The 23,499-nt window shown below is 46.5% G+C and overlaps 1 long non-coding RNA gene across 1 annotated transcript in view; it reads right to left on the bottom strand.

Moving 5' to 3' along the window:
• LOC124720494 overlaps positions 1-23,499 on the bottom strand; it is a 137,773-nt gene that overhangs the window by 92,784 nt on the left and 21,490 nt on the right. Inside the window, exon 2 of the long non-coding RNA XR_007006174.1 lies at positions 7,234-7,351. This is a non-coding gene — a long non-coding RNA (uncharacterized LOC124720494). The remainder of the gene's footprint in view (positions 1-7,233; positions 7,352-23,499) is intronic.

Here is a 23,499-nt window from a genome sequence, read left to right as displayed (position 1 = left end):
GTCAACACCGACATTGCGCTGTTCATGACTGGAAACGTCTGGTCGCACGAGTCTCATTTCAAATTTTATTGAGTGGATGCACGTGTATACGGGTATGGAGACAACCTCACAAATCCATGGACCCTGCATGTAAATGTAGTGTGACTGGGGCCGTCCGTCGGGTAGACCGTTCGCGGGGTGCAAGTCTTTCGATTTGACGCCACTTCGGCGACGTGCGCGTCGATTGGGATGAAACGATGATGATAGTACAACACAAGACCCAGTATCTGAGCGGAGAAAATCTCCGACCCAACCGGGAATCGAACGCGGGTCCTTAAGATTGACATTCTGTCGGACAGACCACTCAGCTACCAGGGGCGGACATGGACCCTGCATGTCAGCAGGCTCTGTAATGGCGTGGGGCGTGTGCAGTTGGGGTGATATGGGACCCCTGATACGTCTAGATACGACTCTGACAAGTGACTCGTATGTAAGCATCCTGCCTGATCACCTGCATCCATTCATGTGCATTGTGCATTCAGACGGACTTGACCAATTCCAGCAGGACAATGCTACACTCCACAAACGTCTAGAATTGCTGCAGAGTGGATCCAGCAACACTCTTCTTAGTTTAAACACCTCCACTGGCCCAAAACTCTCAGATTTGAACATTATTGAGCATATGTAGTGTGCCTTTCAACGAGCTGTTCAGAAGAGATGGCGACCCCCTCGTACTCTTGCGGATTTATGGACAGCCCTGCTGGATTCGCAGTGCCAGTTCCCTCCTGCATTACTTCAGACATTAGTCGAGTCCGGCACGTCGTGTTGCGGCACTTTTGCGTGCTCGCGGAGTCCGCAGCTCGTTCTCGCTTCGCGCGCCCGGGTTCCCGGGTTCGATTCCCGGCGGGGTCAGGGATTTTCTCTGCCTTGTCATGACTGGGTGTTGTGTAATGTCCTTAGGTTAGTTAGGTTTAAGTAGTTCTAAGTTCTAGGGGACTGATGACCATAGATATTGAGTCCCACAGTGCTCAGAGCCATTTGAACCATTTTTTTGAACCGTGCTCGCGGAGGTTCTACACGATGTTAGAGGCAGGTGTACCACTTTCTTTGGATCTTCAGTGCATTTTAATGGCTGTAGAAGAAATTGTAGGTATTACTTATCGAGCGAGCCGTGTAAGGCATCACTTTGTGTTTCGAATTCATGGAGGCCTTACGAATACGATTTGCAGCTTTTGGTCAGCTTCGCAGTTGTGATGTAAAAGAGGTTTTGGGGGGGGGGGGGATGTGCGGCATGAGTTGGCTGTGGTGTGAAGACTGGGTAATGAAATGAAAAGCTGTTACCGCCGTCGGTATTTGGACAGGGCGGAGCCGGCTGAGTCACTAAGCACCGCGGCCTTGGTGGACCTTGTTCTGGGCAGACTGCGCTACGTGGCTAGGAAATGAAGCCAGCCGTGCCGGCATTCCTGGGCTGCGTGCCAGGGTCGCACGTACTGCGACTCTGTGTGTGTGTGGGCGCTGTGACATAACTCTCACGAATTCGCCGCTCTCAACATGCTGAAAGCCAGCCTCCATCACCATGCCCCATGCCTGCTTGCGGAGCACAGATCAGCTTAGCGGCTGCACTCAAGAGCACCTAGCTGGCCGGTGTGACCGAGCTGTTCTAGGCGCTTCAGTCCGTAACCGCGCGACCGCTACGGTCGCAGGTTCGAATCCTGCCTCGGGCACGAGTGTGTATGATGTCCTTAGGTTCGTTAGGTTTAATTAGTTCTAACCTTTCAGCAAATACCCATTTGCCGGAATTCAAACTTACACTGCTGGCCATTAAAATTGCTACACCACGAAGATGAAGTGCTACAGACGCGAAATTTAACCGACAGGAAGAAGATGCAGTGATATTCAAATGATTGTCTTTACAGAGCATTCAAACATCGTTGGCGCCGGTGGCGACACCTACAACGTGCTGACACGAGGAAAGTTTCCAACCGATTTCAAATACACAAACAGCAGTTGACCGGCGTTGCCTGGTGAAACGTTGTTGTGACGCCTCGTGTAAGGAGGAGAAATGCATACCATCACGTTTCCGACTTTGATAAAGGTCGGATTGTAGCCTATCGCGGTTGCGGTTTATCGTATCGCGACATTGCTGCTCGCGTCGGTCGAGATCCAATGACTGTTAGCAGAATATGGAATCGGTGGGTTCAGGAGGGTAATACGGAACGCCGTGCTGGATCCCGACGGCCTCGTATCACTAGCAGTCGAGATGACAGGCATCTTATCCGCATGGCTGTAACGGGTCGTGCAGCCACGTCTCCATCCCTGAGCCAACAGATGGGGACGTTTGCAAGACAACAACCATCTGCACGAACAGTTCTAAAACGTTTGCAGCAGCACGGACTATCAGCTCGGAGACCGTGGCTGCGGTTACCCTTGACGCTGCATCACAGACAGGAGCGCCTGCGATGGTGTACTCGACGAGGAACCTGGGTGCACGAATGGCAAAATGTCATGTTTTCGGATGAATCCAGGTTCTGTTTACAGCATCACGATTGTCGCATCCGTGTTTGACGACATCGCGGTGAACGCATATTGGAAGCGTGCATTCGTCATCGCCACGCTTGTGTATAACCCGATGCGATGGTATGGGGTGCCATTGGTTACAAGTCTCTGTCACCTCTTGTACGCACTGACGGCACTTTGAACAGTGGACGTTACATTTCAGATGTGTTACGACCCGTGGCTCTACCCTTCACTCGATCCCTACGAATCCCTATATTTCAGCAGGATAATGCACGACCGCATGTTGCAGGTCCTGTACGGGCCTTTCTGGATACAGAAAATGTTCGACTGCTGCCCTGGCCAGCACATTCTCCAGATCTCTCACCAACTGAAAACGTCTGGTCATTGGTGGCCGAGCAACTGGCTCGTCACAATACGCCAGTCACTACTCTTGATGAACTGTGGTATCGTGTTGAAGCTGCATGGGCAGCTGTACCTGTACACGCCATCCGAGCTCTGTTTGACTCAACGACCAGGCGTATCAAGGCCGTTATTACGGCCAGAGGTGGTTGTTCTGGGTACTGATTTCTCAGGATCTATGCAACCAAATTGCGTGAAAATGTAATCACAGGCAAGTTCTGGTACATTTGTCCAATGAATACCCGTTTATCATCTGCATTTCTTATTGGTGTAGCAATTTTAATGGCTAGTAGTGTATAAACTAGCTTCCTATTCAGCGAATAGTCCGTATTTAAAACACTACGTATCGAGTGTTCTCTGCACAAGAAACCAATAGAATATTCGCGACTTTTCTCGAACAAATGCCACACAGAATAACGTATCGAGCATCAATAGAATGGTCGCGACTTTTCTCGTATGTATGTGTTAGCTGTCTGTGTGCCAGGCAGAAATGTACAAAATACGATGACGCGGACGCGAGTGCCACATAGGAAAGTACGACTACTCGATAAGTCGATTGAGTCGAGTCGACTGACGAAAGAAAGGAACGAATAGCATGCGGGCTGACTGGCGGGGGCGGCGCGGGTGGCAATGGGGGCGGCCCCGCTTTGTGGCGGGAGGGGGGGAGGCGTATGTATCCGCCACTGTGTTTACGACACACAGTTCAGCAAATACGACATCATGAACACTCAGACACGTGACGAACAGCGTTTGCTTAAAACCAAGCGAAATTACCCGTAACGTACTAATCCAGTGCTTGATACTTCTTGCAGCGGTGTACCGTAGGTCTCTAGAAGAGCGTAGTGTTCCAAAGGATTGGAAAAGGGCACAGGTCATCCCCGTTTTCAAGAAGAGACGTCGAACAGATGTGCAGAACTATAGACCTATATCTCTAACGTCGATCAGTTGTAGAATTTTGGAACACGTTTTATGTTCGAGTATAATGACTTTCCTGGAGACTAGAAATCTACTCTGTAGGAATCAGCACGGGTTTCGAAAAAGACGATCGTGTGAAACCCAGCTCGCGCTATTCGTCCACGAGACTCAGAGGGCCATAGACACGGGTTCCCAGGTAGATGCCGTGTTTCTTGACTTCCGCAAGGCGTTCGATACAGTTCCCCACAGTCGTTTGATGAACAAAGTAAGAGCATATGGACTATCAGACCAACCGTGTGATTGGATTGAAGAGTTCCTAGATAACAGAAAGCAGCATGTCACTCGCAAAGGAGAGAAGTCTTCCGAAGTAAGAGTGATTTCAGGTGTGCCGCAGGGGACCGTTGCTATTCACAATATACATAAATGACCTTGTGGATGACATCGGAAGTTCACTGAGGCTTTTTGCGGATGATGCTGTGGTATATCGAGAGGTTGTAACAATGGAAAATTGTACTGAAATGCAGGAGGATCTGCAGCGAATTGGCGCATGGTGCAGGGAATTGCAATTGAATCTCAATGTAGACAAGTGTAATGTGCTGCGAATACTTAGAAAGAAAGATCCCATATCATTTAGCTACAATATAGCACGTCAGCAACTGGAAGCAGTTAATTCCATAAATTATCTGGGAGTACGCATTAGGAGTGATTTAAAATGGAATGACCATATAAAATTAATCGTCGGTAAACCAGATGCCAGACTGAGATTCATTGGAAGAATCCTAAGAAAGTGCCGTCCGAAAACAAAGGAAGTAGGTTACAGTACACTTGTTCGCCCACTGCTTGAATAATGCTCAGCAGTGTGGGATCCGTACCAGATAGGTTTGATAGAAGAGATGGAGAAGATCCAACGGAGAGCAGCACGCTTCGTTACAGGATCATTTAGTAATCGCCAAAGCGTTACGGAGATGGGAGATAAACTCCAGTGGAAGACTCTGCAGGAGAGACGCTCAGTAGCTCGGTACGGGCTTCTGTTAAAGTTTCGAGAACATACCTTCACCGAGGAGTCAAGCAGTATATTGTTCCCTCCTACGTACATCTCGCGAAGAGACGATGAGGATGAAATCAGAGAGATTAGAGCCCACACAGAGGCATACCGACAATCCTTCTTTCCACGAATAATACGAGACTGGAATAGAAGGGAGAACCGATAGAGGTACTCAGCGTACCCCCCGCCACACACCGTCAGGTGGATTGCGGAATATGGATGTAGATCTAGACTTCCAAAAAGTTTAAAATAGTTTCAAACTTTTTGTCGGTTACTTGCTTAATGTCAGTTATTTGACACATTAACTCATTCATATTAAATGACACAATTTCTGAGACTTTACTAGTCTCATACAGATGTGAATTCATGGAGGCCGAGCGGTTCTAGGCGCCTCAATCCGAATCACGCGGCTGCTACGGTCACAGATTCGAATCCTACCTCGGGCATGGATGTGTATGATGTCCTTAGGTTAGTTAGGTTTACGTAGTTCTAAGTCTAGGGGACTGATGACCTCGAAGATGTTAAGCCTCAAAGTGCTTAGATCCATTTGAACCATCATGTAGGCCCCATACAGACTGAAGAAGCGAAGAAAATTTTGTAGCAAGGTCGGTAATCGAACCCGGGTCTGCCGCTGGGTATTAGAGGTAGCGATGTTTACAGCAATCTAGACCACTACCTCCGAAGGTCTCGCTGTATGGTGGTACAACATGCAATGTGTGGTTTTCACGAGCAGTAAAAAGGGCGGAAATCAAGTTTAAAAAATGGCTCTGAGCACTATGGGACTCAACTGCTGTGGTCATCAGTCCCTTAGAACTCAGAACTACTTAAACCTAACTAACCTAAGGACATCACACACATCCATGCCCGATTCAGGGTTCGAACCTGCGACCGTAGCAGTCGCACGGTTCCGGACTGCGCGCCTAGAACCGCGAGACCACCGCGGCCGGCGAAATGAAGTTTATGTTCCTCTCTATTCCGATTTTCGGTACAGGTTCCGCAACTCTCGGAACAGAGGTGATGCAAAACTTTTTTTTGTTTTTTTCCCTCACAAATATTCTGGCATATCAACGAATGTTCTACAGTATACTAGAATGTTCTTTAATTTTGTAAAACACAACCTTAAGACTGCACATACCATATTGGTCTAGATTCCGGCAAAATCCTCTTAAGCTATGAGTAATGCAACAAAATAATGACAAAGGAACAACTATCGAAAAAGTGTATCCATTTATGGAGAAGGACTGAATAAATTGTGTGTGTGAATGAGCAATTTCAGCAACAAAAATCGATGTGGTTCAACAAACAAATAATCGAATACAGAATACAGCACAAGGGGGAAAATATTTAAATCCACTGATAGAGTGGTGAATCGTGACAGAAGTGAAAATTTGCCAACAGAATTCCTAAATTCACTCTGTGTTCTGGGTATACTCTCACGAAAAAGCTTCTAAGAAAATCACACAAATGTAAATATTTAAGGAAAAGGCACATCATTATTCATATCACAAAAGTCCACTCACTTCAACCACCTTTCAGCTTAAAATGGTGAAAAAGGAAGTGTATTGGTATTTATGTTGGCTTTAATTTGAGGAAGACATTTACGAGAACGTACGTCAGGAGCACAGTATTGTATTGAAATGAAACATGGACTGTGGGAAAACCAGGTTGTTGGAAATTAGACGGACTGATCAGGAATAATATTCTCCACAGAATCAGCGAGAAGAATAATACGTAGGAAACACTGACAGGGAAAAAGGGACAGGGTGATAGGACACGCGTTAAGACTAGAGGGAGCAGTAGATGCAAACTGTAGGGGAAGACAGGTTGGAATATATTTAAAAAAAGCCGGCCGGTGTAGCCGTGCGTTTCTAGGCGCTTCAGTTTGGAACCGCGTGACCGCTACGGTCGCAGGTTCGAATTCTGCCTTGGGCATGGATGTGTGTGATGTCCTTAGATTGGTTAGGTTTAAGTAGTTCTAAGTTCTAGGGGACTGATAACCACAGATGTTAAGTCCCATAGTACTCAGAGCCATTTGAACCATTTTTTTTATATCAAAAAAACAATTGAGGATGTGTGTAAGTGCTACTGTACAGAGAAGGACAGTGTGTTGGCTAAGATTTTGGGGCTATTGGGAAAAAAAGTGGGCAACATAACTGTGACATCAGATTGCAGGCGATGTGAAGATCCATCGATGGGGAAGAAGAACAACTGTCATGTTAGAAATTGGGTTACGGAGTGAAGTAATCGTTTGTAACGAACAGTGAAGCCATGCGCGAGAACGCACAGCAGACCTATACACGGCTCAGATTTAGTCTGCCGGTAGAGTGGCTTCATTCAGCTGCGCTGTGCGAGCGTTGGCAGGCCTGCGAGGTACTTACCCTTTGCCGCTGCCGGACAGCGGGGATCCCCCGGCGGGCGCCCAGCTGGAGGAGCGCCTACGCTTCAGGCACAGGATGTTCAGGGCCAACATGGCGGCAGGCAGGCTCTCAGCAGCGCCTGCACAAAAACAATAAAAAAAAACTGAGCGAACACTCGCAACCACGGTTTCTAGAATACACAGTAGGGGCGTTGTGAAAATATGCTGCGAGTAGGGTGACTAGACGTCCAGATTATTCCGGACACGTCCTCCTTTTTAGCTCTTTGTCCGGGGTCCGGGCGGATTTTTACAGTGTCCAGCTTTTTCGCGAAGTTGAGCATAATACAGTTAAATTTACAATAACTTAAATACTTCTACTATTGTCACAGCTTTCATGATAAACACGCACGAAGGTGGTGTTAGTAGGTGGCACAAGGATCGTTGATCGACCGAAGCGAATGCAAATATCGGTTATTTAAAATTTTCGTTTCGTATCTTCGCTTTGTATTGGCTTGGCTTCCTGTAGTGCACGTGTGATTTGTCAGTGTAATTTTTAACCGAGTGAGTTACGTAAAATATTTGGTTATGCCTATACGAAAGTGTACATTTTCTGATGTCCTTTCCTGCAAATATCCTGCTTTCAAGAAAGGGAGAAATGAATTTGAAGCGGAATGTAAGATATGTGGAGCTGGAATGTACGTCTCAGTGGCCAATAGAGGTAAGAAATAACTCGACAGATTAACTGCCGTGATTTTATTTCATTGCTTCATAGTCACTCAGTTTACTTGTATTCGGAAGGTTAAAGTACAGTTTACATGTCGTCAGCTGCTGCTTGAATTGTAGATATTGGGAGCGGTGCATCGAATGAAAGGAGGTGAATGCTCTTACGTTTTTCGCTTTGTAAACAATTCCATGTTGTTGACATAACAAAATAATTGACGCCACACTGTCACCACAATCAATGTTTTTATTTTTTTTGGATTGCTCAGTTAGTCACCACCTGACCACCAGTAACAATCAACTACTAGTTTTATCGGTAATTCCCGGCAGTCACGTGACTTGTCCAAAGCTGACGGGTGGTATCCTCACCTGCAGTTGACCCGCTTGATGTGTCCTCGTTTTTCTTTCTTTGTTCTCCATTTTGAAGCTGTTTGTCCTCCTTCTTAAACAACTGCATCTGGTCACCCTAGCTGCGAGCGGTGCCATCAGTGCTTACCTTCTCGTGGCACTGCCCCACAAAAACATGTTACACTTGTACACAGTTGCAAATATATTCGTTTTTTCGTGTTACGGTGTGTTATTATTATTAGTGACTATTAATTTATTTATTCGTTAAATAAACAAATAAATTTGCCTTTATTTAAAAGTTTTTCTCTCTATAAAATTTTGCTTCACAATTCGCAACCTTGCCCGCATCTCGTGGTCGTGCGGTAGCGTTCTCGCTTCCCACGCCCGGGTTCCCGGGATCGATTCCCGGCGGGGTCAGGGATTTTCTCTGCCTCGTGATGGCTGGGTGTTGTGTGCTGTCCTTAGGTTAGTTAGGTTTAAGTAGTTCTAAGTTCTAGAGGACTGATGACCGTAGCAGTTAAGTCCCATAGTGCTCAGAGCCATTTGAACCATTTTGAACAATTCGCAACCCGTCCAGCATTCGCACAAATAGTGCTACACACCAATGGGGATGGCCAAGTGGCATACAACTAATTTTATCTTATGCTTTTTCGGCTACTGTCTTTATCCAGCATCGAGCGAGGGGTTGGTAGGGATAAGGACGGATTTGGCACGGTTAACTTCAAGGGGTGGCCGGATGCCTTTTCTGCCACCACCCCATACCCCCCTTCCCCCCCCAACATGGAGTGAGTGTACCCCAGCTGTCTGCATCTAGTGGAAATCGTGGAATACTGCTAATGTGTTGCAAATGTCTGCAAATCGTGTAACTGAGGTGGGACATGGGGACCAGCCCAGTATTCACCTAGTGGGGTGTGGAAAACCGCCTAAAAACCACATCCAGGCTTGCCGGCACACCGGCCCTCATTGGGTGGCCAGTGCGCCTACCTGACGGGTACAGGGCTAATTGTATCTCTGGGCTAATATGTAGTGTGTAACCTCCCCACACGAAATAATTGAAATTTATTTAAATATGAATAAGGAATGTGATTCTAATTTAGCGTAATCTCTCTACAGAAATTCATTCACATTTAACCTCCACACAAATTTTGTTTCCCATTTAATGTAAGCTCGAAACAGAAAATTCCTAAACCTCGTAATAAAAAATAAATTCAGTAACCTGGTAGAATTTGGACGACAGCAGCGCTGCGTCATGGCCCTGTAAGATCATTCTGAATAAAAAAAGGAAAAATTCTTACCTCAATAAAAACGGCGAATATATCTGCTCTTATATAAAATTTTTCCGGGACAGCTCAGCGCAATGCTGGCCGATACATTTGTCATTTATGAAAGGAAGCAACTGATTTTTTGAAATGAATGCTTTTTTTTAAAAAAATTACTTTATATTGCCAAAATTATTATTAGGACTTTTTAAAACATTTTGATGACAGTTGAGGTACATTACTAGATATGCGCGACGCTGCTTCTTTACCTTATACAATAATACTCCATCTCCAGATTCCCGACCAGAGCAGGCTGCAGACAAGCGCAGACAACCTCAGAGAAGCGACTAGCCACCACAACTAACCGCTACAGTTACACAGTTTGTACTGCAGTCAACACTGCTCTCTGGTCAGCGATTCTCATGTCGCAGGCAGCGCATACCTCTTACAAGTGTTTTGATTAGAGTTCAGACAACAGCTTTAGGAAGCTGACAACCATCACTTTCATATGCAATGTCCCATGAGGAATGGTTCATATTCAAGGTTATGACAGAAATGATCATTCAAAGCAAAATGTCCAGTAAACAGGGGCTTTGAAACGCATACCTCAAGAGACCTGAGCACTTCTTCGATACTGTGAAACATATCTCTCCACTGAAAGCTCTTTGCTTTCCGTATTTTGAAAGGTGTTAATATGGACCAAAACAAAAAAAGATTGTATAGCAAACATGGGCTCTAAAATGCATAACGTAAGAGCTATGACTTAATGTCCAGTAAAAGAGATACACTACTGGCCATTAAAATTGCTACACCACGAAGATGACGTGCTACAGATGCGAAATTTAACCGACAGGAAGAAGATGCTGTGATATGCAAATGATTAGCTTTTCAGAGCATTCACACAAGGCTGGCGCCGGTGGCGACACCTACAAAGTGCTGGCGTGAGGAAAGTTTCCAACCAATTTCTCATACACAAACAGCAGTTGACCGGCGTTGCCTGGTGAAGCGTTGTTGTGATGCCACGTGTAAGGAGGAGGAATGCGTAACATCACGTTCCCGACTTTGATAAAGGTCGGATTGTAGCCTGTCGCGATTGCGGTTTATCGTATCGCGACATTGCTGCTCGCGTTGGTCGAGGCCCAATCACTGTTAGCACAATATGGAATCGGTGGGTTCAGGAGGGTAATACGGAACGCCGTGCTGGATCCCAACGGCCTCGTATCACTAGCAGTCGAGATGACAGGCATCTCATCCGCACGGCTGTAACGGATCGTGCAGCCACGTCAGACGGGGACGTTTGCAAGACAACAACCGTCTGCACGAACAGTTCGACGACGTTTGCAGCAGCACGGACTATCAGCTCGGAGACAGTGGCTGCGGTTACCCTCGACGCTGCATCACAGACAGGAGCGCCTGCGATGCTCTACTCAACGACGAACCTGGGTGCACGAATGGCAAAACGTCATTTTTTCGGATGAATCCAGGTTCTGTTTACAGCATCTCGATTGTCGCATCCGTGTTTGGCCAACGCACAATGGAAGCGTGTATTCGTCATCGCCATACTGGCATATCACCCGGCGTGATGGTATGGAGTGCCATTGGTTACACGTCTCGGTCACGTCTTGTCCGCATTGACGGCACTTTGAACAGTGGACGTTACATTTCAGATGTGCTACGACCCGTGGCTCTATCCTTCATTCGATCCCTGCAAAACCCTACATTTCAGCAGGATAATGCACGACCGCATGTTGCAGGTCCTGTACGGGCCTTTCTGGTTACAGAAAGCACATTCTCCAGATCTCTCACCAATTGAAAACGTCTGGTGAATGGTCGCCGACCAACTGGTCATAGGCCCATACTTGGAACAAATGAGTATTAATAAAATATATATCACCATTTTTAATAGCATCTACACTTTCCGCATGAAAAACTTTGATGACTGATCCACACTATTAGTACCACCATCAGTACCACTGTCACTATGTACAGAACGAATTTGTGCAGAATATTCTTCAGCCATTTCTATTTCGTTACCTGAAGTTTCTTCACGTGGTTTCTTATGTTCTGCTGAACATAAAGCTACCTGTTACCAACTGTTGGTCTAAAATTGTGAGCCATATGTTTGTGACTATTACAGCGCCATCTATCACAAAGCGAAAGAAGTAGCCCATCTAAAACATTCATATTTCTTTACGTACTACACGAATATGTAATAAAGAATGGGGGTTCCTATTAAAAAAAAAACGCAGTTGATATGCGTTTGACCTATGGCACCGGCATCTAGCGGGCCAACCATAGCGCCATCTGCTTTCCCCCTTCAAGCTAGACTAGTTTCGTTCTTTGGCTCGGTCAGGATCAATGGACCACCCTGTATAGGCGTTGCCGACCGCAGCGATGTATTCCGCCTGTTTACATATCTCTGAATTTGAATATGCATGCCTATGCCAGTTCAACCGAGCGAGGTGGCGCAGTGGTTAGACACTGGCCTCGCATTCGGGAGGACGACGGTTCAATCCCGCCTCCGGCCATCCTGATTTAGGTTTTCACTGATTTCCCTAAATCTCTCCAGGCAAATGCCGGGATGGTTGCTTTGAAATGGCACGGCCGACTTCCTTCCCCATCCTTTCCTAATCCGATGAGACCGATGACCTCGCTGTGTTGTCTCCTTCCCCAAACAACGCAACCCTATGCCAGTTTCTTTGGCGCATCAGTGTATAACATAGTTTCTGCACCCAACCAATTCCATGCAGGAGTGATAAGTAAAGCTTTCGCTCTCGGGATTAATCGCAAAAAAAAAAAAAAAAAAAAAAAAAAAAAAAAAAAAAAAAAAAAAAAAAAAAAAAAAAGAGGTTCAAATGGCTCTGAGCACTATGGGACTTAACTTCTGAGGTCATTAGTCCCCTAGAACTTAGAACTACTTAAACCTAACTAACCTAAGGACATCGCACACATCCATGCCCGAGGCAGGATTCGAACCTGCGACCGTAGCAGTCACGCGGTTCCGGACTGAGCGCCTCAACCGCGAGACCACCGCGGCCAGCGCAACACCGCAAATCCCTTCTTTAGATTCCCGTATTACATCTTTCAGTTTGTGCGCAACACTTTTTCGTAACCCTGCTCATGTGTTTTAAATTGGAAGCGCTGGAAAAAAAAAAAAAAAAAAAAAGTTTGTGTTTTCGGATCTGAAATGATAATTAAATGGAGACCCTAGTTGCAAAAAGGCACTGATGTACTTCATTGGCGACAAGTTGAAAATGTGTAGCCCGACCGGGATTCGAACCCGGGATCTCCTGCTTACATGGCAGACGCTCTATCAATTTTTTTTTTTTTTTTTTTTTTTAATTCGGTTTCGTTCGTTGCATCTGCTCGGGGCGGACGTAGTATGACATCCGTTGAAGTTCGTTGTTGATCGTTTAACTCAGTTTTTTTATTAGAGAGGGCAGCTAACCTTCTGACGGAACACGCTGAGCTACCGTGCCGGCGTTCCATCTGAGCCACCGAGGGCACAGGGGATAGTGCGCCTGCAGGGAGGGACTTATCCCTTGCACGCTCCCCGTGAGCCCCACATTCCCAACATGTCCACACCACTACATTTGTTGTGCGCCTAATAGATGTAATTTCAACGTGTGCCCAATGAAGTACATCAACGCCTGTTTGCAGCTAGGGTGTCCATTTAATTATCATTTCATTTCTAGCAAAGCTGCATGGTCATCAACGGTAACTGTTCTTTCGGGAACAGATACTACCGTCATATACAGGGTGTTTCAAAAATGACCGGTATATTTGAAACGGCAATAAAAACTAAACGAGCAGCGATAGAAATACATCGTTTGTTGCAATATGCTTGGGACAACAGTACATTTTCAGGCGGAAAAACTTTCGAAATTACAGTAGTTACAATTTTCAACAACAGATGGCGCTGCAAGTGATGTGAAAGATATAGAAGACAACGCAGTCTGTGGGTGCGCCATTCTGTACGTCGTCTTTCTGCTGTAAGCGTGTGCTGTTCACAACGTGCAAGTGTGCTGTAGACAACATGGTTTATTCCTTAGAACAGGGAACCACCTAGAACACATTGTTGTTGCAACAAGACGAAGTTTTCAACGGAGGTTTAATGTAACCAAAGGACCGAAAAGCGATACAATAAAGGATCTGTTTGAAAAATTTCAACGGACTGGGAACGTGACGGATGAACGTGCTGGAAAGGTAGGGCGACCGCATACGGCAACCACAGAGGGCAACGCGCAGCTAGTGCAGCAGGTGATCCGACAGCGGCCTCGGGTTTCCTTTCGCCGTGTTGCAGCTGCGGTCCAAATGACGCCAACGTCCACGTGTCGTCTCATGCGCCAGAGTTTACACTTCTATCCGTACAAAATTCAAACGCGGCAACCCCTCGGCGCCGCTACCATTGCTGCACGAGAGACATTCGCTAACGATATAGTGCACAGGATTGATGACGGCGATATGCATGTGGACAGCATTTGGTTTACTGACGAAGCTTATTTTTACCTGGACGGCTTCGTCAATAAACAGAACTGGCGCATATGGGGAACCGAAAAGCCCCATGTTGCAGTCCCATCGTCCCTGCATCCTCAAAAAGTACTGGTCTGGGCCGCCATTTCTTCCAAAGGAATCATTGGCCCATTTTTCAGATCCGAAACGATTACTGCATCACGCTATCTGGACATTCTTCGTGAATTTGTGGCGGTACAAACTGCCTTAGACGACACTGCGAACACCTCGTGGTTTATGCAAGATGGTGCCCGGCCACATCGCACGGCCGACGTCTTTAATTTCCTGAATGAATATTTCGATGATCGTGTGATTGCCTTGGGCTATCCGAAACATACAGGAGGCGGCGTGGATTGGCCTCCCTATTCGCCAGACATGAACCCCTGTGACTTCTTTCTGTGGCGACACTTGAAAGACCAGGTGTACCGCCAGAATCCAGAAACAATTGAACAGCTGAAGCAGTACATCTCATCTGCATGTGAAGCCATTCCGCCAGACACGTTGTCAAAGGTTTCGGGTAATTTCATTCAGAGACTACGCCATATTATTGCTACGCATGGTGGATATGCGGAAAGTATCGTACTATAGAGTTTCCCAGACCGCAGCGCCATCTGTTGTTGAAAATTGTAACTACTGTAATTTCGAAAGTTTGTCTGCCTGAAAATGTACTGTTGTCCCAAGCATATTGCAACAGACGGTGTATTTCTATCGCTGCTCGTTTAGTTTTTATTGCCGTTTCAAATATACCGGTCATTTTTGAAACACCCTGTATATATGGAAACGTTTGTGTTTTCTGCCAGTGAGACACGGCGTACGAACGCACAGGGTGCAGGGCAGCAGAGTGTGTGTGTGCGGGAGAGCGGTTCTCGCGGAGTTTATTGAGGGCTCTGGCAGACCAGACTCCAGAGGCGAGGCCGGCGCTGTCCAGCGGCCGTGTGTGTGTGTGAGTGAGTGCGGGCTGGAGAAACCACTTTCACCGGCTGGCCTCGCCTGCAGTCTCCAGGCCTCGCTCCGGCACGCGCCGCCTTCGCCGCGGCGCCGCTGCAGCCTGCAAACCGCAGCCTGCTACGCTATCAGCGCAATAAAGCTCTGTATAAACTAAAGTGTGGCCATCCTCTTCCCCTGCGTCTGCCGCCGTCCTCAGTTCAGGATTGGCTGAGGCCGCGTCACGTGACATAAGCAGCCATTGTCTGCCCAAGCGTTACGTGTGTATCTTCCAAGTAGGCTAATGCCTCGGTGCTGTGCTTTTGGCTGTTCGTTTCGAGGCGAAAAGGGAGGAAAACTGTACAGAACTCCTTCCGAAGGCAGAGATGCAACAAGAAGGAGAATATTGGCCGCAATGGAGAAGGTTGCAGGCACTCGAATTAACCACTGAGTTAATTTCTTTCATTTCTGGCCTTTTGTCTTTGTCTCCTTTTTACATTTCTGTTACTTAGTTCCCAATCCATTCGAACAGGAAAAAAGAAAAAAAAACAGAATAGCTAACACGGTGGTTTAATGGTAATTAAAATACAAAACAAAAACCTTAGGGATAAAACTGGCACTGTTAGCACATAAAACGAAAAATACTGAGTGGTACCGTACAAAGTTATCGTGAGTGGTAAAAAATTTGACCTGATTGACTCTGCAGTATGATTTAAACTTATATTGACGGTGCTCACAATAGTAAATTGTGCTTTGTTCCGCACAGTTTAAGCTACAAAAAAAATTTTGATTTGCACTGGGCAAGTACCGAACCAAACGGTTCAAATGGCTCTGAGCACTATGCGGCTTAACATCTGAGGTCATCAGTCCCCTAGAACTTAGTAGTACTTCAACCTAACTAACCTAAGGACATCACACACATCCATGCCCGAGGCAGGATTCGAACCTGCGACCGTAGCAGCAGCGCGCTTGCTCACTGTAGCGCCTAGAACCGCTCGGCCACAACGGCCAGCAGTGTACAAAAGAACGTTTTGTTTTGCACTGGGCAAGCACCGAACCGACGACCTTTACACTGAGTAACTATTATCGTTACCATGAGACTAGTGTTATTGTTGCAACAGCGCCGTTAATGTACAGTGTATTACTATGAATATAGCTGTTTTCGTTTCCGATAGCTTACGTTTGATTGTAGGCCTTGTTTTATTCGAACACATTTTAAAAACATTGTATTCTCTTCTACTTTCGTAATCATTCTCCTAATGTCATAGACGAATATGCAAACAGAATTTTTTGGAGTAGGTCTTGTTGTGGCGTAACAAGCTTGCTACGCCACACTGGGAAGGGAGCCGAAAGAAAGGCACGCGTACACACACGCCGACTGGCGTCAAGTCTGGAACAGGATAACTATTGAATGGTAGCAAGAAAAGTACGTAGCTGCTTTATACTTAACTTTTAATCTTTGATGAATACAGCGTTCTTCTTGAGACATTTATACGATAACTCTCAAACTAGGTAAGGCTAATGGCGCCTTCCTAGGTCGTAGCCATGGACTTAGCAGAAGGCTATTCTAACTGTCTCTCGGCAAATGAGAGGAAGGCTTCGTCCGTATTGTCGCTAGCAATGTCGTCCGTACAACTGGGCGAGTGCTCGTCCGTATCTCGAGACCTGCCTTCTGGTGGCGCTCGGTCTGCGATCACACAGTGGCGACACGCGGGTCCGACATGTACTAATGGACCGCGGCCGATTTAAGCCACCACCTAGCAAGTCTGGTGTCTGGCGGTGACACCACAGGTCTGACAAAAATATAAAGCATGGGCAATCTTATAGGCACGTTAATCCTTACTATTAAGGTATCGCGCATATATATTTGAATCCAATGCTTTTTTCGTATAGCAAAAGAGAATTTCGGCGAATTTTCGTAGTAACGAGTAGCAGGAACAAGAAGTAAGTTGCTATAGAGCTTTAAATCGGCCATGGAGTTTTTCTTGCACTTGCGAACTCATATTGCTTCCCTTTTTGTCCTGCTGACTATTGGATAGCACCAATGTAAAGGTAATTACGGAAACAGGTGTTCAAACTCGATATCGCAACAAGATCTGTGAAATCTGCTTTCGCTATTAATAAAGGATAACACGGAAAAAAGTGTATTTCATGCTCGCCACAACAAATGCTTTTGACTTATTTAGCTTAAATTTGTTGAGATTTTGTTATTGCTACATGTCCGACATTTTGCGTTTGAAGCCACCGATCAGTTTTAGCAGTGCATTAGATGGTCGAGTACATTTCTTTGATACACACGGCTAAATATGCTGCAGCAGTCAATGTATCACCATCGGCGCAGTGGGCCAAAAATGGCGGCCACTGGCCAGTTGGCTGTACTTTCCCTATACAGGGCTTTACAGTGCAATAGGCCGCCCGTATCAGCGGCGTGGTTCCCTACAGCCCAGAAGACGACCAGGCCGCAGAAGGCGAAATGGCCAGCAACTTTCTTTCCTCTTCTTTGGCCGGCCATTGTGGCCGAGCGGTTCCAGGAGCTTCAGTCCGGAACCGCGCTGCTGCTACGGTCGCAGGTTCGAATCCTGCCTCGGGCACGGATATGTGTGGTGTCCTTAGGTTAGTTAGGTTTAAGTAGTTCTAAGTTCTAGGCGACTGATGACTCTAGATGTTAAGTCCCATAGTGCTCAGAGCCATTTGAACGATTTAGACATCTGGAGGTGAGAATGTCTATTCGCTCGTTCGTCCAACCTTCTTGTAAGACAAAATACCGTCGCGTTTGATTCACTAAGCATCCGTTAACAATGGTTTAGCGCACAACGGATAGGTCATGTCTGTGCACATTTGTTTTACCTGTTACGTCCACCCTACCAGTGTAGGCGCATGCGCGTGACTGTTACGAATTGGCTCTGTACCAAGTTACAGGATGACAATTATTGAACTACGTGAAACAAAACCGTCACACCTTCTGAACGGTTTGCGTTACGAAGTTCAAACTTCACGATTGGACGAGGGGCATGATGGGAATTATTATGCGCAGTACGGTTCGGTTTAGCGACGAAGCCCACTTTCATTTGGATGGATTAGTCAATAAACAAAATTGGTGCATTAAGGGGAGTGAGAATCCGCATTTCGCGATCGAGAAGTCTTCAGCCTCAACAGGTCACGGTGTGGTGTGCAATGTCCAGTCACGAAATAATCGCTGCGTTATTCCTCGATGGTACGGTGACTATCTAACGGTATGGGAAGGTTTGGGAAGACGATTTCATCCCCATTATCCAAAGTGAGCCTGATTTTGATAGGATGTGGTTCGTGCAAGACGGAGCTCGATCTCGTCGAAGCAGGAGATTATTTGATGTCCTGGAGAAGCAGTTTGGGGAGCGCATTCTGGCTCTGGTGTAGCCGGACGCACTCGATTAGCCGCCGTAATCTCTGGACCAGAAAGCATGCGACTGCTTTTTCTGGGGCCATATTAAAGACAAGGTGTATGCCTATAACGCCAAACCCTATGCTGAGTTGAAAGCAGCCATTCAGGACGTCACCGACAGCATCGATGTTCCGTCACTTCAGCGGATCATCGAGAATTTCGTTATTCGTGTGCGCCACATCATCGCCAATGATGGCATATCCAACAGGTCATAACCTAAATCACAATATCTACAGTGACATGTTGACTAAAGTGTGTCCACGCCATAGTTCCAAACTAATTAACTTCTTTTTCTATATACACTATTTGATCAAAAGTATCCGGACACCCCGAAAAACATACGTTTTTCACATTACGTGCATTGTGCTGCCACATACTGCCAGGTACTCCATATAAGCGGCTTCAGTAGTCATTACACATCGTGAGAGAGCAGAATGGGGCGCTCCGCGGAACTCACGGACTTAGAACGTGGTCAGGTGATTGCGTGTCACTTGTGTCATACGTCTGTACGCGAGATTCCCACAGTCCTAAACATCCCTAAGTCCACTGTTTGCGATGTCATAGTGAAGTGGAAACGTGAAGGGACACGTACAGTACAAAAGTGTACAGGCCGACCTCGTCTGTTGACTGACAGAGACCGCCGACAGTTGAAGAGTGTCGTAATGTGTAATAGGCAGACATCTATCCAGACCGTCGCACAGGAATTCCAAACTGCATCAGGATCCACTGCAAGTACTGTGACAATTAGGTGGGAGGTGAGAAAACTTGGATTTCATGGTCGAGCGGCTGCTCATAAGCCAATCACTCCGTCAAATGACGCCTCGCTCGGTGTAAGGACCGTAAACATTGTGGCGATCCCATGGTAGGGTGTGGATGTAGCGAATGCCCGTTGAACATCATCTGCCAGCGTGTGTAGTGCCAGCAGTAAAATTCGGAGGTGGTGGTGTTACGGTGTGGTCGTGTTTTTCATGGATGGGGCTTCCACCCCTTGTTGTTTTTCGTGGCACTATCACTGCACACGCCTACATTGATGTTTTAAGCACCTTTTCGCTTCCCACTGTTGAAGAGCAATTCGGTTATGGCTATTGCACCTTCGGACACGATCGAGCAGCTGTTCATAATGCACGCCTGTGGCGGAGTGGTTACACGACTGTAAGATCCCTGTAATGGACTGGCCTGTACAAAGTCCTGACCTGAATGCTTTAGAACACCTTTGGGATATTTTGGAAAGCCAACTTCGTGCCAGGCGTCATCGACCGACATCGATACCTCTCATCAGTGCAGCACTCCGTGAAGAATGGGCTGCCATTCCCCAAGAAACCTTCCAGCACCGGATTGAAAGTATGCCTGCGAGAGTGAAAGCTGTCATCAATGCTAAGGGTGGGCCAACACCATACTGAATTCCAGCATTTCAGATGGAGGGCGCCACGAACTTGTAAGTCATTTTCAGCCAGGTGTCCGGATACTTTTGATCACATAGTGTATGTGATATGGTGTCGGGAGCAGTTGCAGAATGCCACCAGAGCAGCGCTTGGCGTGCCTAAACAAAGTTATCAGCACTCCTCAATTGATAGAAAAACATCATCAATTGATAAAAAAATCATTATGATAGTTGTTCTACGCAATTTCTGCCAGAAACACGTCAAATGCAGAGTAAACATGCAGATGTAGATCGGTCTGGGATTCTTAAGAGTTTGGGTTCATAGATCGTTGCGGGACTCTTACGAGTTTGGGTCAGTATAAGACGAATAAAAGATCCAAAGAGGAAGTGCCCGTTTTCGTCAGGGGACCGTTTAGTCGGTGCGAGAATGTTAGGCAGCTGCCCAGCATACTCTAGTAACACGTGCTGTAAGAGATGCGCTCTCCAGCAGGGAGAGAGCAACTGCTGAAATTTCAAGACAGACGGTCCAACAAGGGTCGAATAACTTCTTAGTCCTCCCCCCCTCCCCAGCCCCCACTCTCCTGTCCCTCGCGTTAAGACCACGACGAGAAAATTCGAGAAAATAAAGCTAACACACAGGCGCCATTCACAAATGCAAGGGCAGAGAGGAAACTTCCTGGCAGATTAAAACTGTGTGCCGGACCGAGACTCGAACCCGGGACCTTTGCCTTTCGCGGGTAACTGCTCCACCTTTGTTTCAGGACTGCTAGTTCTGCAAGTTTCGCAGAAGAGCTTCTGTAAGGTTTGGATGGTAGAGCACTTGCCCACGAAAGGCAAAGGTCCCGGGTTAGAGTCTCGGTCCGCAACACACTTTTAATTCGCCAGGAAGTTTCATATGTGCGCACACTCCGCTGCAGAGTGAAAATCTCATTCTGGTAGAGAGGAAAATTTACGGGTAGCTCAGTATGTTCCTCTGTACACACAAATGTAGCTAGAATATGTGGCGGGAAAGAAGAGGTACTTTAGAAAAAAGTGCGCTCGTTAAGGAGCTATAGTAGTCTTGTATTTCAACGGTTCGGTCACCATCTGCGGAGAAATTTACGATGTGCCATAGCATGCGTAGCGGTAAACACGATTGTGAAGAGCAGTTTTTCACACCGGGCAGTCACATAGACTGGAACAGGTGGCGAGCGACCGGTGACCTTGGGCCGTCGTCAAGGTCACCCATGCACTCACGTTAGAGACAAGTCGCCCTTGCTGTACTCTGTTCAACATAAGAATAGACCTGATGTAAACATTACGCCATGTATTCTTCCGCGTTTGCTTCAGTCTCATTGGATTTAATTTGACGTGGAGCGGAATCCAAGCTGTCTCCCGTAAAGTCAAGTACGATCATAAAGGATACATTTCATGCTGTGTCACACTCACACAGGCTGGGCGATAATGTGCGAGACAACAGCTTTAGCGGCGCATTTAACTTGGATAGCGCTGGCGAGCCAGCGGCCCAACTAACCTGCAATGATGTTCAAATGGCTCTGAGCACTATGGGACTTAACATCTGAGGTCATCAGTCCCCTAGAACTTAGAACTACTTAAACCTAAGGACATCACACACATCCATGCCCGAGGCAGGATTCGAACCAGCGACCGTAGCGGTCGCGCCGTTCCACACAGAAGCACCTAGGACCGCTCGGCCACATCGGCCGGCTGCAATGATGTGAGCAGTTACAGTTCAGACGTACAAAGAGACGAGCAGAGAAATAAAATAGCTTCGAATGTCATTTAATTTTTAAAGAGAATGATACTCGGAGAGCCGGCCGCGGTGGTCTCGCGGTTCTAGGCGCGCAGTCCGGAACCGCGGGACTGCTACGGTCGCAGGTTCGAATCCTGCCTCGGCCATGGATATGTGTGGTGTCCTTAGGTTAGTTAGGTTTAAGTAGTTCTAAGTTCTAGGGGACTTATGACGTCAGAATTTAAGTCACAAAGCGCTCAGAGCCATTTGATACTCGGAGAAACTCCAGCACTACCGCGCGCTTATGAGGTGACCGGACGGATAGCATAATAAAATGCTCTCTTTCCCACCTGACATGGTATTCTAACTACAAACATGAGTGATGAAAACTCCAACCTTATACACAGGGTAATTTTTCTCAGCGAGCTATGTGCGATGCAAAAGCATACTGCAGGGATTTCACCGTACTACTGAATTCTGAAGCCACGGAAGGTGTTAATTACAGTGAGTCGTCTGGTAATCTCTTAGCTCCTTCCTTATCCGAATCCGAGAAATGCAATTCAGTTCTCGGGAACTGTCACCTGCTACGTTGATAACGAGCCTAGCAGCAACAGAGTCCACGAAGCCAACCAGGCGCCGCATTTTCTCCTCTTCTTTCCTGACGTGCTATTCTACAGGGTGATCAAAAAGTCAGTATAAATTTGAAACTTAATAAACCACGGAATAATGTAGATAGAGAGGTAAAAATTGACACACATGCTTGGAATGACATGGGGTTTTATTAGAACAAAAAAAAAGTACACAAAATGTCCGACAGATGGCGTTGGACAGCAACACTGCTACCGTGACGGGTGAGAGGTACGCCAATCGCATCATCCCCAGCCTGGCTGATAAACGCCTGCTGGAACGTACGATGTTTATGCAGGATGGCGCTCCACCCCATATTGCTAGACGCGTGAAAGATCTCTTGCGCGCGTCGTTTGGTGATGATCGTGTGCTCAGCCGCCACTTTCGTTACGCTTGGCCTCCCAGGTCCCCAGACCTCAGTCCGTGCGATTATTGGCTTTGGGGTTACCTGAAGTGGCAAGTGTATCGTGATCGACCGACATCACTAGGGATGCCGAAAGACAACATCCGACGCCAATGCCTCACCATAACTCCGGACATGCTTTACAGTGCTGTTCACAACATTATTCCTGGACTACAGCTGTTGTTGACGAATGATGGTGGACATATTGAGCATTTCCTGTAAATAACATCATCTTTGCTTTGTCTTACTTTGTTATGCTGATTATTGCTATTCTGATCAGATGAAGCGCCATCTGTCGGACATTTTTGAACGTTTGTATTTTTTTGGTTCCAATAAAACCCCATGTCATTCCAAGCATGTGTGTCAATTTGTACCTCTCTATCTATATTATTCCGTGATTTATTCAGTTTTCAAATTTATACTGACTTTTTGATCACCCGGTATAATCCGTCAACGTTCGGCAGTGACGTGTGAAAACTGGAAATTTGTGGTATGGTCTGATGCGACCAAACTGCTGAGGTCATCGGTCCCTAGGCTTACACACTGCTTAATCTAATTTAAACTAACTTACGCTAAGGACGACACACAGTCCCATGCCCGAGGGAGGACTCGAACCTCCGACAGTGACGTGTGAAAAACCTGTGTGCGTTAGTTCCAGTATGTGTGACAGCTTAATAGTCTTGTTATTTCTCGGGCCAAATCCTTGGCTCCAGATCAGTACTATTGGGTTCATAATGTAATGGAGCAGTTGCAAACGTAAAAATGTAGCATTTTTATGGCGTGTTCGATGCTGTGAAAGTGGCTGTTTTTCATGTTTCTACGACAGTTATTCTGGTTTTGCGTGAGACCACATCTGTGGTATAAGGGAATGGAGGAATAGACGCAGTCCAGATAAAGAGTATTCGGTTTTTCATTGTTGTACTAAGAATTAAATCGTTATGTTTTCATAATTTAAGCAACC

Source organism: Schistocerca piceifrons, chromosome 11 (genome assembly GCF_021461385.2).
Source record: "Schistocerca piceifrons isolate TAMUIC-IGC-003096 chromosome 11, iqSchPice1.1, whole genome shotgun sequence".
Lineage (NCBI taxonomy): Eukaryota > Metazoa > Arthropoda > Insecta > Orthoptera > Acrididae > Schistocerca > Schistocerca piceifrons.
The sequence above is the reverse complement of the archived record's forward strand: the minus strand, read 5'-3'. Positions and strand labels throughout refer to the sequence as shown.